This window comes from Chiloscyllium punctatum, chromosome 2 (genome assembly GCF_047496795.1).
Source record: "Chiloscyllium punctatum isolate Juve2018m chromosome 2, sChiPun1.3, whole genome shotgun sequence".
NCBI lineage: Eukaryota > Metazoa > Chordata > Chondrichthyes > Orectolobiformes > Hemiscylliidae > Chiloscyllium > Chiloscyllium punctatum.
The window spans coordinates 109195144-109212856 of NC_092740.1; the positions used below are offsets into that span (position 1 = coordinate 109195144).

The 17713-nt window shown below is 41.3% G+C and overlaps 1 protein-coding gene across 1 annotated transcript in view; it reads left to right on the forward strand.

Annotated features, from left to right (window-relative positions):
* The window catches only part of LOC140487787 (receptor-type tyrosine-protein phosphatase delta), a 2436480-nt gene that overhangs the window by 246267 nt on the left and 2172500 nt on the right, over positions 1-17713 (forward strand). The window lies entirely within an intron of this gene.

The window sequence follows — 17713 nt, forward strand, 5'->3', positions numbered from 1 at the left end:
CTATCTTACTTTGATGTTTTTTTGTAATTATCTCTCTACCTTAATTAATCAGATCATAGGTCACCCCTTCACTTGCTATTTAATTGTTGATACTTTACTTCCACAAATTGACACTTTTGATCACCTGTAAAGACTTGTTATTCACCCTGTCATCACTCCACTCACACCATTTGTGCTATCTTCTGACACTCTTAACTACCTGGAATTATCTTGCAATGATCTCTCCACCTGTAAATTCTGTGCCTGTGCTCTTCCCTTCACTTCACCTGTCAAAGGAGCAGCAGTCTGAAAGATTGAGATTTCAAATAAACCTTTTGGCCTATAACCTGATATCATGTGACCATACTTTTTTTTAAATTTTAACATCTGATTCTCGTGAACGGATGACTGTTTGCTCTCTTGGATGTATTGGAGGTGTACCAGTTAAAATCTGTTGATTTATAGCTCTCTGAATGACTATCCTTTTGCTGTTTTGATCTATGATATATACTCTTTGACCTTTGTATCAGTTTTGATATGTTCTAAGTACAATCTCCTTTTGCAACAAGCAACAAATTACAGAATAAAGCTCCTTGTTGTATTCTGTTCCTTCTCTTTGTCTTACAAGTTTTGATAATCCTGGGCATTTAGCTCTGGGAGCAATTTCTAGTTAGAACGGAATTTTATGTTTTGTGTTAAGTTTCCATCAATAATTCATACTACTAACCCATGTAATAATGAAGTAGACCAGTAATTGGAAACTTTATAAGTGTTTTGAATTAAGATTTTTGGACATGATAAGACATATCTTAAGAGTAAGTGGGATTTGAATCAGGACCTGTTAGCTCAGAGGCAGGGACACTAACACTGTGCCACAAGAACCCCCCCCCCCCCCTTAGAAGTATGTTTTTTCTTTACATTTAGTTGTTTTGATTCCTCCTTCTGCTTCAGCATGAGACTGAGGATATTGAAGAATTGGTGATCTTTTTGGTGGGAAGTTGTCTGACTCCAACTTGGCCTGGTATCCTATCTGTTGCAAATTTTTGTTTCAGTGCTCTAATGACTGCTTGTTCGTGGTTGTATGGAACTACTATTTTTGATCGATCGAGAAAAATAATCTATGACAATAAAGTTGCCATTGAAGAATAATGAATTTAATGACCTATTTGGAAATTTACATGTTAATTGCTACCTGGTCTGGTCAGAATAGTATGTATATCTTACAATATGAAAATGTTTCATCCGTGTCTTTTGAAATTCTCAGCAACCATACTGATGCCTAAGTACTGACTTAATGTTTTGTTAGACCGATGTTCCCTGATGTAGTTTCTCTGAGATGTTTTCATGGAGTGAAATTGGAATTACTATCAAATTACAGTCCTCTGCAATGAAGAATGGTCACTGGAAATGAAATGTTAATTCTACTTTCTGTCCATAAATGCTGACAGACCTCCCAAATTCTCCAGCAATTTCTGTTTTTGTTTGTGTTCTTTTGGTGGTGGTTGACTGCTTCCACTTTCCAATTGAGATTACAATCAACACATGCTCTTCAGCTTTGCAGGGAAAATTGAGGAATATGTAAAATGTGCAATGCTTCCAGTATGTATCTTCCTTTTAACAGAAATGTTGATTTAAGCATTTTTAAACTTTTAATTAGATTGTGTAGCTGTGCTACTGTTGGCTATAGGCAGTGTCTTGTTAACAACTGTTAGGTGTCTGACAGTAGTGTTACACTTGCTCCTGTGTCTGGCTCGAAATTACTATAGAGTCAAAGAGTCAGAGATGTACAGTACAGATACAGACTCTTCAGTCCAACACATCCATGCTGACCAGATATCCCAACCCAATCTAGTTCCACCTGTCACCACCATATCCACCTGTCACCACCATATCCCCCAAACCCTGCCTATTCATATACCCATCCAGATGCCTTTTAAATGTTACAGTTATATCAGCCTCCACCACATCCTCTGGCAGCTCATTCCATACACCTACCACCCTCTGCACGAAAAGTTTCCCTTAGGTCACTTCCATATCTTTCCCCTCTCATCCTAAGTCTATGTTTGCTAGTTCTGGACTTCCCTATCCCAGGGAAAAGACTTTGTGTATTTATCCTATCCACGCCACTCACGATTTTCTAAACCTCTATAAGGTCACCTCTCAGCCTCCGATGCACCAAGGAAAACAGCCCTAGCTTATTCAACCTCTTCCCTATCGCTCAAATCCTCCAACCCTGGCAACATCCTTGTAAATCTTTTCTGAACCCTTTCAAGTTTCACAACATCCTTCCAGTGGGAAGGAGACCAGAATTGCATGCCTTATTCCAACAGTGGCTGAACCAATGTCCTGTATAGCCGCAACTTGACCTCCCAACTCCTGTACTCAATACTCTGACCAATAAAGGAAAGCACACCAAACGCCTTATTCACTATCCTATCTACCTGCGACTCCACCTTCAAGGAGCTATGAACTTGCACTTCAAGGTCTCTTTGTTTAGCAACACTCCCTAGGACCTTACCATTAAGTATATACGTCCTGCTAAGATTTGCTTTCATTGGCCCATCTGGTCCAGATCCTGTTGTAATCTAAGGTAACCCTCTTCTCTGTCCACTACACCTCCAATTATGGTGTCATCTGCAAACTTACTAACTGTACTTCTTAAGCTCACATCCAAAGCATTTATGTAAATGACAAAAAGTAGAGAACCCAGCACCGATCCTTGTGGCACTCCACTGGTCACAGGCCTCCAGTCTGAAAAACAACCCTCCACCACTACCCTCTGTCTTCTACCTTTGAGCCAATTCTGTATCCAAATGGCTAGTTCTCCCTGTATTCCTTGAGATCGAACCTTGCTAATCAGTCTCCCATGGGAAACCTTGTTGAATGCCTTACTGAAGTCCATATAGATCACATCTACTGCTCTGCCCTCATCAATCTTCTTAGTGACTTCCTCAAAAAATTTAATCAAGTTTGTGTGATATGATTTCCCACGCACAAAACCATGTTGACTGTCCCTAATCAGTCCTTGCGTTTCCAAATACATGTACATCCTGTCCTTCAGGATTCCCTCCAACAACTTCCCATTGGTCTATAGTTCCCTGGCTTGTCCTTACCACACTTCTTAAACAGTGGCATCACGTCAGCCAACCTCCAGTCTTCCGGCACCTCACCTGTACTATTGATGATACAAATATCTCAGCATGAAGCCCAGCAATCACTTCTCTAGTTTCCCCCAGAGATCTCGGGTACACCTGATCAGGTCCTGGGAATTTATCCACCTTTACCCATTTTAAGACATCCAGCATTTCCTCCTCTGTAATCTGGACATTTTGCAAGATGTCACCATCTATTTCCCTACTGTCTATATCTCCCATATCCTTTTCTACAGGAAATACTGATACAAAATAATCATTTAGTATCTTCCTCATTTTCTGTGGCTCCACACAAAGGCTGCCTTGCTGATCTTTGAGGGGGCCTATTCTCTCCCTAGTTACCCTTTGCTCCTTAATGTATTTGTAAAAACTCTATAGATTCTCCTTAATTCTATTTGCCAAAGCTATCTCATGTCCCCTTTTTTAGCCCTCCTGATTTCCCTCTTAAGTATACTCCTACTTCCTTTATACTCTTCTGAGGATTCACTCGATCTCTCCTGTCTATACCTTACAAATGCTTCCTTCTTTTTCTTAACCAAACCCTCAATTTCTTTAGTCATCCAGCATTCCCTATGCCTATCAGCCTTTCCTTTCACCATCAGAGGAATATACTTTCTCTGGATTCTCGTTATCTCATTTCTGAAGGCTACTCAATTTCCAGCCATCCCTTTTTCTGTGAACATCTGTCCCCAAACAGATTCCGAAAGTTCTTGGCTAATCCTGTCAAAATTGGCCTTTCTCCAATTTAGAACTTTAACTTTTAGATCTGGTCTATCCTTTTCCATCATTATTTTAAGTCTAATAGAATTATGGTCGCTGGCCCCAAAGTGCTCCACCACTGACACCTCAGTCACCTGCCCTGCCTTATTTCCGAAAGTAAGTCAAGTTTTACACCTTCTCTAGAAGGTACGTCCACATACTGAGTCAGAAAACTGTCTTGTACACACTTAACACTATGGCAATCCCAGTCAATGTTTGGAAAGTTAAGATCCCTTAACATAACCATCCTATTTTTCTTACAGATAGCTGAGATCTCCTCACAAGTTTGTTTCTCAATTTCCCTCTGACTATTAGGGGTTTTATAATACAATCCCAATAAGGCGATCATCCTTTTCATATTTCCCAGGACCACCCAAATAACTTCCCTGGATGCAATTCTGGGAATATCCTCCCTCAGCACAGCTGTAATGCTATCCCTTATCAAAAATGCCACTCCCTCTCCTCTCTTGCCTCCCTTTCTATCCTTCCTGTGGCATTTGTATCCTGGAACATTAAGCTGCCAGTCCTGCGCATCCCTGAGCCATGTTTCTGTAATTGTTATGATATCCCAGTCCCATGATCCTAACAATGCCCTGAGTTCACCTGCCTTCCCTGTTATACTTTCTCTGGATGCTCGTTATCTCATTTCTGAAAGTTTTCCATTTTCCAGCCCTCCCTTGACCTGCAAACATCTGCCCCCAATCAACTTTTGAAAGTTCTCACCAGATACGGTCAAAATGAGCCTTTCTCCAATTTAGAATTTCAACTTTTAGATCCGGTCTATCTTTTTCCATCACTATTTTAAATCAAATAGAATTATGGTCGCTGGCCCCAAAGTGCTCCCCACTAACACCTCAGTCATCTGCCCTGCCTTATTTCCCAAGACTAGGTCAAGTCTTACACCTCTTGTAGGTACATCCACATACTGAATCAGCAAATTTTCTTGTACACACATAACTATTTCCTCTCCATCTAAACCTTTAACATAAAGGCAGTTCCAGTCTATGTTTAGAAATACGTTACCATAACTACCCTATTATTCTTATTGATAACTGAGATCTCCTTACAAATTTGTTTCTCAATTTCCCTCTGATTATTAGGGGGTCTATAATACAATCCTTCGAAGATGATCATCTCTTTCTTATTTCTCAGTTCAACCCAAAAAACATCTCTGGATTTATTTCCATGAATATCATCCCTCAGTACAGCTATAATGCTATCCCTTCTCAAAAACGCCATTCCCCCTCCACTCTTGCTTCCCTTTCTGTCCTTCCTGTAGCATTTGTATCACAGAACATTAAGCTGCCAGTCCTGTCTATCCCTGAGCCATGTCCCTGTAATTGCTATGATATCCCAGTCCCATGTTCCTAACCATGCCCTGAGTTCATCTGCCTTCTCTGTTTGGTCTCTTGCATTGAAATAAGTGCAGTTTAATTTATCAGTCCTGTCTTGTTCTCTGCTTTGTCCCTGCCTGCCCTGACTGTTTGACTCGCTTCTTTTCTCAACTGTATCAGTCTCAGCTTGATTTCTTTCCTCACGATCTCCCTGGGTGTTCGTGGTACATTCTCCTGAGAATTCATCAACCCCCCTACATTTTCCAAAACAACATACTTGTTTGAAATGGAGATAGCTACAGAAGACTCCTGCACTACCTGCCTACCTCATTACCTTTCCTGGAGTTAACCCATCTATGTGACTATATCTGCAACTTTTCCTCCTTCCTATAACTGCCATCCATCACATCCTTTTGCTCTTGTGAATTTCTCATTGTCTCTAACTGTCTCATTAACTGATTCATTCGAGCTGATAGAGTTTGCAACCAATGGCATTTATTGCAGATATAATCCTCAGTAGCACGTAAACTCTCCCTAAACTCCCACATCCGACAAGAAGAGTATATCACTCTACATTTTTGCTTCTTCCAATCTACAGACCCAGAGAAACAGCACTGTCTTACTCTTCTACAAAACACTACTCCAGGCTAATTTAATACTTCTGGATTTTTGTTAAAGTTTAATCAAGCGACACATCTCAATAAAACACATATTCAAGAAAGAACCCACTCTACTCACGACTGCAGGCTTACTGTAAGGGCACACTTAAAAATATTCACTTATCTGTTTCTGTGCTGTGACCTTTCCCAAACAGGTTCCTCCAAGATTAGTTGTGAATTTCACTGTATGTTAATTTTCCCAGATGCACTCCAATGTCCAGCGATACATGAATTCAAATTGCAAAGGCAGTAAAAGTGCAGCTTCACAGCTGTGTCAGGGAGTAGTGTGGGTTTCTTTCTTGGTAAAAACAATGACTGCAGATGCTGGAAACCAGATTCTAGATTAGAGTGGTGCTGGAAAAGCACAGCAGTTCAGGCAGCATCTGAGGAGCAGTAAAATCGATGTTTTGGGCAAAAGCCTTTCTCTCTCTCTCTCTCTCACTTTTTCTCTCTCTGTTATTCTCCCCAACCCCCTCCACTACCACTGAAGTCTTTTCTCTTGTCTTCCACTTAATTGAATTGAATTTATTGTCATGTGTACCGACTCACAGTGAAAATCTTTGTATTACAAGCAATACAGGCAGATCACATAATTAAATAGTATAGATAAGTTAATAATAGTTAAACAGCAGCAAGAACCAAAACACAGGTACAGGTGAATGTTAAGAGTTTGTAAGTCTATTCAGTATTCTAACAACAGTAAGGTAGAAACTGTTTCAAAACCAGCTGATGTGCCTTCTCCCCAATGGTAGAGGTTGTAGAAAAGCATTGCCAAGGTGGGATGGATCTTTGAGAATGCTGGTGGCCTTTCTTTGACAGCAGGCCTGATAGATGGATTTTAGAGATGGGAGATTGGCCTTTGTGATTGTCCGGGCTGAGTTCATCACTCTCTGCAACCGTCTCCGATCTTGAATGGTACAGTTGCCATACCAGGTAGTGATACACCCAGGCAGAATGCTCTCAGTGGCACACCTATAAAAGTTGGCAAGGGTATTCGCCATCATGCAAATTTCCTCAGCTGCCTGAGGAAAAAGAGATGTTGTTAGGCCTTTGTAAGCAGTGCGTCCACATGAAGAGGTCAAGAAAGCATGTTGTTGACCACTCCCAGGAGTTTAACACTCTCCACCCATTCCACCTTGAAGATTCAAGGAGAGCTCCAATTTTATGGCTGTACATTTAGGGTTTTTGCAAGTTGGATTTATACTTGGTCACTTTTTTTGAAGTGTCCAATTTTTAAAAAGTAAGCATTTTGCTTGATTTGCAGGGTAGTGATTTCTCCTGTGGGGCTATTCTATGTTATAACATCGGCAGATTGTACTTTCTCTTTGTGATGCCTTTCTTTGTATAGTTTCTTTCAGCAGTTTGTGTTTTTGAAATTTTACTAATGTTGGGGATTGCTTATTCCTCTGTGAGGATTGTTCTGATTTGCTTTCTGACCTTTCTCTCTGACATTTTTTCTCTCTGGGTTGAGTCTTCTTTTGACCAAAATAAATCATTAAGAAGTACAATTTATTGTAGCAATAGTATGATAGCCAATTAGTTGTGTTTTTAAATCTCTGTTATTGCATTTCTTAACTGATCTGTATAATTATTAATGAGAACATGTCTTGGTTTGATTGAGTGCTGAATTCACGTATTTAACCTGATTTGCAAAATCCCTTTTTGTTCTGAGGTTGAAGTAACTATCAAAGGTTTTTAAAACTATCTCAATTTGTCTGGTACCTTAATTCCTTCCTTGGCAATCATTTCATCTGTAATATCTTTAACAGAAGAAAGAAGTGTGTCAACTTGCGCTACAATTTATTCTCCTCTTGAAACAATTCTCTATAAGGACCAAACTTGTCAGATTCGATCCATTGTTTTGTTTATAATCTTTCTGGGAGAGAAACTATTCAATCCATTATTATTTTCTAAAGTTGCTGGTGTTTCTTTCTTGAAACTGTTTTCCCATAACAGAATATTTTACATATATCTCAGCCTTATTATGACTCCTGATTTTAACATTGTTTTATTTTAGACTTCATTCTGCACTCAAAATGGTGCAAAAACCTGGTTTGGTGCAAAAACTCCTTTGTGTTTGACTAGAAGTGCAAAATAACGATGTCCTGATTATTTTACTACATTGCAGCATACAAAGTAATCATGAAAAATAAAGGTTTGAACATGGACTGTTTCTGAGTTGAACATTTTGTGGGTAAATTGAGAACATTTCATTCATAGCTTATAAATTAATTTAGGAAGATGAAGCAATGGATTTGTGTGATCATCTGTAGCAACGGAGGGTTTTAGGTGAGAAAAGCAACACAAATTAAGTGTTCAGAGAAATATGCAAATGAGAGTGCTGCATGCAGTTTTGTTTAATCAGGCTAACCTTTCACGAAAATATCACGATTCCAAATGAAGAATTGTTGAGAGCCCTGTGTAATTGCCCAAGTCTACTGTCCAATTAGGACACCTTAACATTTAAGATGGTGGAACTAAGAGACAAATATTTCATTTCTGGAGCCTAATTTATAGTGTTGCCTTGCAAGTTTATAATGTTAGAATCTGAAGGATAAAATATATCGTTGTTTTCACACAGTTGCAGATTAAATTATGATAATTAACTATAACATGTTTGTGATGTTCAATTCACTTCAGAACCTTGTTCATTAATCAAATAAATCAGGCTGTGTTGGTTACAGGAAATGAGCACAGATTCCCGGAAGGGTTGTGGGCTTGACCAAGAGAGAGTGAAGTATTAACAAAGGGTTTAATCTCCTCCCAAAACTTTTACTTCAATCAGAAAAGTCAATGAAACATACCTTGACGAATTAATCACACATTGGTGAGCCAATGATTCATTGAACACAGTTAATACTTAGCATTTTTGAAAGGGATTGCTGAAATCTATTCATCAAAGAGATCCATTTTTAAGTGGATTTTGGACCTGCTCATTTTAGTATCAGTGATTTAGTTCAAAAAGGGAGTAAATGTTACTTGAGTGAAACATTCACTAAATGGTCTACTGGAAAGGCACCACTTTGCCCTTATCTTCTGGTGCTGAATGTTATGTTTCTGCTGGGAAGGATGCAGAAGAAATGAACTCCCGAACTGAACGTATGTGTCTTAATCACCAAAAATGGTCAATTTGTTTCTCTTCATTACTGACAACAAGAACAAAAGAGATTTTCACCAGGCTTGTCAAAGAATTCAAAACTAACATTTATTATAGAAAAACATAATTTAATGAGATTACCTACTGTGAGGAAACAGGCCATTTGACCCACGAAATCCACACTGATCCTCTGAAGAGTAACCCACCCAGACACGTACATTTACCCCTGACTAATGCACCTAACACTATAGGCCATTTAGCATGGCCAATTCACCTGACCTGCACATCTTTAGATTAGAACATAGAACATAGAACAGTACAGCACAGAACAGGCCCTTCAGCCTACAATGTTGTGCCGACCATTGATCCTCATGTATGCACCCTCAGGTTTCTGTGACCATATGCATGTCCAGCAGTCTCTTCAATGTCCTCAATGACCTTGCTTCCACAACTGCTGCTGGCAACGCCTTCCATGCTCTTTCAACTCTCTGTGTAAAGAACTCTGACATCCCCTCTATACTTTCCTCAAATAAGCTTAAAACTATGATCCCTCGTGTTAGCCATTTCTGCCCTAGGAAATAGCCTCTGGTTATCGACTCTATCTATGCCTCTCATTATCTTGTTTACCTCAATTAGGTCCCCTCTCCTCCTCCTTTTCTCCAATGAAAAAAGTCCGAGCTCAGTCAACCTCTCTTCACAAGATAAGCCCTCCAGTCCAGGCAGCATCCTGGTAAACCGCCTCTGAACCCTCTCCAAAGCATCCATACCTTTCCTATAATAGGGCGACCAGAACTGGACGCAGTATTCCAAGTGCGGTCTAACCAAAGTTTTATGGAGCTGCAACAAGATCTCACAACTCTTAAACTCAATCCCCCTGTTAATGAAAGCCAAAACACCATATGCTTTCTTAACAACCCTGTCCACTTGGGTGGCCATTTTAAGGGATCTATGAATGGGCACACCAAGATCCCTCTGTTCCTCCACACTGCCAAGAATCCTATCCTTAATCCTGTACTCAGCTTTCAAATTTGACCTTCCAAAATGCATCACCTCGCATTTATCCAGGTTGAACTCCATCTGCCACCTCTCAGCCCATCACTGCATCCTGTCAATGTCACGCTGCAGCCTACAACAGTCCTCTATACTGTCAACGGCACCTCCAATCTTTGTGTCGTCTGCAAACTTGCTGACTCATCCTTCAATCCCCCCATCCAAGTCATTAATAAAAGTTACAAACAGTAGAGGCCCAAGGACAGAGCCCTGTGGAACACCACTCACCACAGACTTCCAGGCAGAATATTTTCCTTCTACTACCACTCGCTGTCTTCTATTGGCCAGTCAATTCTGTATCCAGACAGCTATGTTCCCCTGTATCCCATTCCTCCTGACCTTCTGAATGAGCCTACCATGGGGAACCTTATCAAATGCCTTGCTGAAGTCCATATACACCACATCCACAGTTCGACCCTCATCAACTTTTCTAGTCACATTCTCAAAGAACTCGATAAGGTTTGTGAGGCATGACCTGCCCCTCACAAAGCTGTGTTGACTGCATTTAATCAAGCCATGCTCTTCCAGATGGTCATAAATCCTACCCCTCAGAATCCTTTCTAACACCTTGCAGACGACAGGGCGTGAGACTGACTGGTCTGTAATTGCAGGGGATTTCCCTATTTCCTTTCTTGACGAGAGGAATTACATTTGCCTCTCTCCAGTCCTCATGTATGACTCCAGTGGAGAGCGAGGATGCAAAGATCTTCACAAGTGGTGAAGCAATTGCATTTCTCGTTTCCCAAAGCAGCCGAGGACAAATCTGCTCCGGGCCTGGCGACTTAATGTTTGACAAAATTTTCAGCACATCAGCTTCCTCTATCTCTATCCATTCCAGCATGCACACCTGCTCTTCAAAGATTTCATTCACTACAAAGTTCGTTTCTTTCGTAAAGACAGAAGCAAAAAACTCATTTAGGGCTTCCCCTACCTAGTCAGTCTCCACACACAATTTCCCTATGTTATCCCTGATCGACCCTACTCTTTCTTTGACCATTCTCTTATTCCTCACTTAAGTGTAAAATGCCTTTGTGTTCTCCCTAATCCTTCCTGCCAAGTCTTTCTCGTGCCCCCTTCTGGCACTCCTCAGACCATTTTTGAGCTCCTTCCTCACTTGCCTGTAATCCTGTAGAGCTGAGCTTGACCCTAGCTTCCTCCACCTTATGTAAGCTACCTTCTTCCTTTTAACGAGAAGCTCCACCACTCTCGTCATCCAAGGTTCCTTTATCTTACCCCTTCTTGTCTGTCTCAGAGGGACATATTTATGTAACAACTGTTCCTTAAACAGTCTCCACATGTCTATAGTGCCTTTACCATGGAACAATTGCTCCCAGTCCATGCTTCCTAACTCATGTCTAATCACATCATAGTTTCCTCTTCCCCAATTAAATATCCTCCCATTTTGCCTAATCCTCTCCTTCTCCATAGCTATGTAGAATGTAAGGCCGTTGTGGTCACTATCACCAAAATGCCCACCCACCATAAGATCTGTTACCTGCCCCGGCTCGTTTCCGAGCACTAAGTCTAAAATGGCCTCTCCCCTCATCGGCCTGTCAACGTACTGAGTTAGGAAACCTTCCTGAACACATCTTATAAAAACAGCTCCATTCCAATCTTCTGCTCGAAGGAGGTTCCAATCAATATTGGGAAAGTTAAAGTCACCCATTACAACAGGTCTACTACGTCCACACTTTTCCAAAATCTGCCGATCTATGCTTTCTTCCATCTCCCTGCTGCTATTGGGGGGCCTGTAGTAAACCCCTAACGAGGTGACTGCTCCCTTGCTGTTCCTAATTTCCACCCAGACTGACTCGGTCGGCAGACCTTCCTCGACAATGGAAGCTTCTGTAGCTGTGATATCCTCTCTGATTAGTAGTGCTACACCCCCTCCTCTTTATCCCCCCTCCCTATTCTTTTTAAATGCTCTAAACCCTGGAACATCCAGCAACCATTCCTGCCCCTGAGAAACCCATGTCTCTGTTCGGGCCACAACATCATAGCATCAGGTACTGATCCATACTCTAAGTTCATCACTTTTATTCCTGATACTCCTTGCATTAAAGCAAACCCACTTTAACTGATCCCTTGGTTCCTTCCCAGGAAAATCCTTCCCACTAGCTGGTCTACCTCTTGCTATTGCCTCATCTGCATCAACTCTCACCTCCGGTATACAGCTCAGGTTCCCACCCCCCTGCCATACTAATTTAAACCCTCTGAAACTACTCGAGCAAACCTTCCACCCAGGACATTGCTCCCCTTCCAGTTCAGATGCAACCCGCCCTTCTTGTACAGGTCCCACCTTCCCCAGAAAGCATCCCAATTACCTACATATCTGAAGCCCTCCCTCCTATACCAGCTACGCAGCCACGTGTTAAGCTACGCCCACTCCCTGTTCCTTGCCTCGCTATCTCGTGGCACCGGTAGTAAACTAGAGATCACTACTCTGTTTGTCCTGCTTTGCAGCTTCCATCCTAACTCCCTGAAATCACTTTTTATATCCTCAATCCTTTTTCTGGCTATATCATTCGTGCCAATATGTAACACGATCTCTGGCTGTTCGCCCTCCCCTTTTAGAACCTTGTGGGAGGAAACCCACGCAGACACAAGGAGAATGTGCAATCTCTAAAGAGACAGTGGCCCGAGGGTGGAATGGAACCCAGGTTCCTGGTGCTGTGAGGCAGCATGCTAACCACTGAGCCACCATGCTGCCTGATAACCTGCAAACAATTGGCAAACTGGTTATGACTGAGACTGCTATACAGATTAAACTGCATCCCTCTTAATTCCAAATGCACACAGACAGGTTCAAAGATTATGTAGAGCTGTTATAAAAGGGGGAGAAAAAGCACACATTTGCAGGTCAAGGGATGGATTCCAATTACTGCCAGTAACCAAATAAGGGAAAATATTCAGAGTAGATTTCAGACGCAACTGAGAAATAGATACAACTTCTGATTAATGAAACTTTATCAGGTTTTTTTTCAAACAAGAGAGATAATGCATTCTTGTGACCATCTCCAGTAACTATCCACAACATTACAGGTGTGTACAGAGAAATACTCAGCACCTCAGTCCAGAGGCTATTGCTGGATGATAGATTCATAAGAGTTTTCCAAGTTCGTTCACTCAAAAATTAATGCAATAAAACTCCACCCATCTCTCATACCTTTGCTTATTCAAGCCTCTCCATATTCATGTGTTTTTAAACAACAAATGTCTCCTTTAACCTTTTTTGACTTTCCAGTTCCAAGCAATCAGACATTAAAACCTTTGTAACCCAGTCATGTTCAAGTTATCACACTCCAAATTCCATTATCTATAAAAATATGCATTCCCAATAACAGTATGAGTGAATTAATTAGCTTTCTGATGCCAGTTCAGATAACTGAGCAAAGCCTATGGTCAAAAATTGTTCATATAAATCCCCACACCAATGTCAATATGAAAGCAATAGCTGATGCATTGTGCCCACACATGATGTGTATGGGTGCTAAAGTATGAATGGGCTGCAGTTCCAACTTTAAACCTGATAGTTTGTTCTGTTCTGTGCTGGTAAGTTCTATCCTGAACAGATATGGTTATTGCCCAGAATGTAATTGCTGCATTACCTCCAAGAAAGACATATAATTAGTGAAAGTTAGTGTTAATGAAACTTCTGTTTGTGACACAATCTGTGACACAGATCTGATGATATTGTAACATTTGGTGGCTACATTGGAACTGTGGCATGTCTCTATAATGGCAATAGCATTTTTATGTATAAAAATGCAGAGAGATGTGATAGAGCAATCAGGATAATAATAAATTTTCTCCCTGGCAACAATCTGAAATTAACCAATCGGTTCATAATCTCAATGTCACATTGAACTGTGAGATGAGTTTCTGACCTTTATATTCCATCACACTGCCTATTTCCATGTGTGTAACATTGCCCATCTCAGCTCATTCGCTGCTGAAACACTCATTCACATCTACATTAGCACTCAACATTTTCAACAAATCCTTGGCTGGTCTTCCACATCCTATGCTTTGCAAACTTGAAATCACACAAAACCTTGCTGCCTTTATCACAGCTCACACCAAATATTGTTCCCCTGTCACCCCTGAGCTCATTGATTTTTATGTTGATTCCTGATCAAGAAACATCTTTTTTTTAAATGTTCCTTCTTGTTGTCATCCTTGCACTGACTCAGTTGTCCCTTTTTCTGTAGTGCCCTGCAACACTATAAATCTTTGAATTAACCTTCTCCAGAGGACTGTGGGCGCTCAGTCTAAATATGTTTAAAGTTGTGCTTTATAATTTCTTGATTATCAGTAGTGTAAAGGCTTATGGGGGTTTTGTGGGTAAAGAGAGTGAAATGTTCAGTCAGTCATGATTGTATTAAATGGTGGAGCAGGCTGAATAGCCAATTCTTGTTCCTATATTCCCAACTACATTGTAATTCTGGTATTGTGTGAATCCCTGATTTTAATCACTGCACCATGAACAACTTTGCCTTCAGTTGAATTGCTTCCCCAGTTTTCAAGGATCCTCCCAATGTGCCTCAAACTCAATTTTCTTCTACAACACCTTTTACAGTACAATTTTGCCAGGTTTATGATCATCAGACTTGAACCTTTGTTTCAGAGCCAGGAGCACAGTTCAAAGAATTCCCAGTTCCATCAACCTAACCATGAGATGAGTTTCTGACTGTAAACCGTTAATGCCCCGACAGTGTGGATTTTAATTCCAGGACATGAATGGTGACTATGAAAGTCATGAAAAGTTGGCCTGGTGTGGAATTGGACTGGGTGGCAGTGAACCTTGGGTCTCTGACATTTTTTGATTTGTTTAATTATTGTCATGTTTACCGAAGTACAGTGAAATGTTTTGTTTTGTGTGCAGTACTGGTAGATCATACCATACAAAGTGCATTAGGGTAAGAGAACAGAGCAAAGAATATGATGTCATGGCTGCAGCGAAGATGCACAAAGAGCAAGATCAACATTAAGTTAAAAATTTGAGAGATCCATTCAGAAGCCTGATAACAGTGGGGAAGCTGTTCTTGAATCTGTTGGAATGTGTGTTTAAACTGTTGCATCAGTTGCCTGATAGAATAGGTTGGAAGAGATTATAACCAAGTTGGGAGGGGTCTTTGATTTTGTTCGTTGCCTTCCAGAGTCAGTGAGAAGTACAGATGGAGTCAGTGGTTGAAAGATTGGCTTGCCTGATGGACTGAGCTGTGTTTGTGACTCTCTATAAGCAGAGCAGTTGCCACATTAAGCCATGATACATCTGGATAGAATGCTTTCTATGGTATGTCTACAAAAATCTATAAGGTAAAAACAATGACTGCAGATGCTGAAAATCAAATACTGGATTAGTGGTGCTGGAAGAGCACAGCAGTTCAGGCAGCATCCAGCGAGCAGCGAAATCAACGTTTCCTGATGAAGGGCTTTTGCCCGAAACGTTGATTTCGCTGCTCACTGGATGCTGCCTGAACTGCTGTGCTCTTCCAGCACCACTAATCCAGTATATACAAAAATCTATAGACATGTCAAATTTCCTCAGCCTCCTGAAGAAGTTGAGGTATTGTTGTGCTTTCTGACCATCACATCAGTGTGGGTGGACCAGGACAGATTGCTGGTGAGCGTCATTCTGAGGAATCTGATGCTCTCAACCATCTCCATCTCAGGATCATTGATGTAGATAGGGGCATACCCTCCACCCTCGCTTTGTGAAGTCAATGGCCAGCTCTTCTGTTTTGCTGATCCAACAGTAGCAATTGTTATCTTTACACACGCCACCAAGAAGTCTATATCTTTTCTGTATTCTGTCTCATCATTGTTTGATATCCAGCTTACAACAGGCCTGTTGTTAATGAACTTGTAGGCGGATCGCGGGCAAAATTTGGCCACATTGTCATGAGTGTACAGGGAGTCTAGTCAGGGGCTGAGTACACAGCCTTGGGGGCCGCTGGTGTTGAGGATTGTAGGGGAGGAGGTGTTGTCACCATTTTCACTGTTTATAATCTGTAGATCAGAAAGTTGAGGATCTAGTTTGCAGAAGGCAGAACAGAAAGCTAGTTCTCAGAGTTTGGGAGTTAGTTTGATTGGAATTATGATGTTGAAGACAGAACTGCAGTCAATAAGCAGAAGCCTGACATGGGTTATCCAGATGCTCCATGGTTGAATGTAGGGCCAGGGATGATGGCATTTGCTATGAACTTGTTGTAACAGTCGGCAAATTGCAGGGGTTGAAGATTGGCTGGGAAGCCTGGGTTGAAATGAGCCATGATTAACCTATAAATGCCGGAGGAAACAGCACAGAAGCGCTTCACAGGAGGCTCCCAAGCACTGAGGATGTCACCTAGACAGGGGACGAAACGTTTGCAAGACAAATTCCCAGCTCGGCGAACAGAACCACAACAATGATTAACCTCTCGAAACATTTCATAATTATGGAGGTCAGAGCCACCAGACAGTAATCCTGGAGGCATGCTGCGTGGGTTTTCTTTGGCACTGGAATGATGATGATCTTCTTGAAGCAGATGGGGATTTCACATCACAGCAAGGAGACGTTAAAGATTTCAGTCAATACTTCTACCAGCTGGTACACACAGCATTGAGTGCATGACCAGGGACACCATTTGGACTAGTCACTTTCTGTGGGTTCACTCTCAAAAAGATCTATCTGATGTCTACAGTGATGACTGAGGGAATAGGAACATCTGTTCAAAGCAAACATAAAATGCATTGAGCGCACCAGGGAAGTATTTCTGTCCAGTCTTCTGTTCAGTTTGCTTTATAGCCCGTTGTGTCATGTAGGCAAATGGGAAGCCGAGTGGTTAGTTTAAGTCTCTAGCTTAGTTGATATTGCTTCTTTGTTTCTCTAAAGCCTGATGGAAGGTTAGGATCATCTAACTTGAACGCCACACACTTGGATTTCAGTAGGCAATGGATCTTCTGGTTCATTCATGACTTCTGGTTGGGGGACATTTTGGATTAACCTCTTCAGCACATAGTCTTCTACAAACTTGCCAATGAAGTCTGTAATGGTAGTGACATACTCAATTAGCTTGGCTGCTCTTGAATACAGATCAGTCCACTATTTCCAAGCAGTCCCATGGAAGCACTTCCACAGCCTCAGATCAGTATTGTACTCATTTCAGTACTGGGTCCTCATGTTTCAATTTCCTATTGTAAACCTGGAGGGAGAACATATTATGATCTGATTTTCCAAAATGTGGACTGGTTATGGTGAGGTAGGCGTCTTTGATGGTTGTGTAGCAATGGTCGAGGATGTTTGTACCTCTGATGGGACAGGAGATATGTTGATCGTATTTCAGTAACATCCTCTTAAGGTTGACCTGGTTGAAGTCAATGAACATGGCCTTGGAGTGTTTCACATCAATTTTCAAACTGTGAAGAAACTATAATTTTCCAGCTCACACTCTGCACACTTTAAGCACTGCCCTTGCTCCATCAATGCCACCTCATAGTTAGCCACCCACCCATTTTAAATGCTTCAGGTTTGCCTGTGAGAAATTGGACTTTTGGTTACAGCAGCCATTTATCCCTGAATACATAAACGTCTGGACTTGTTGGGCCAAATGGCATGTTTTCACTCTGTAGGGATTCTATGAACTTTTAGAACCTTTACTTCAAATGATCCCTGCAGTGATCTGGGTTGGATGCCAGCTA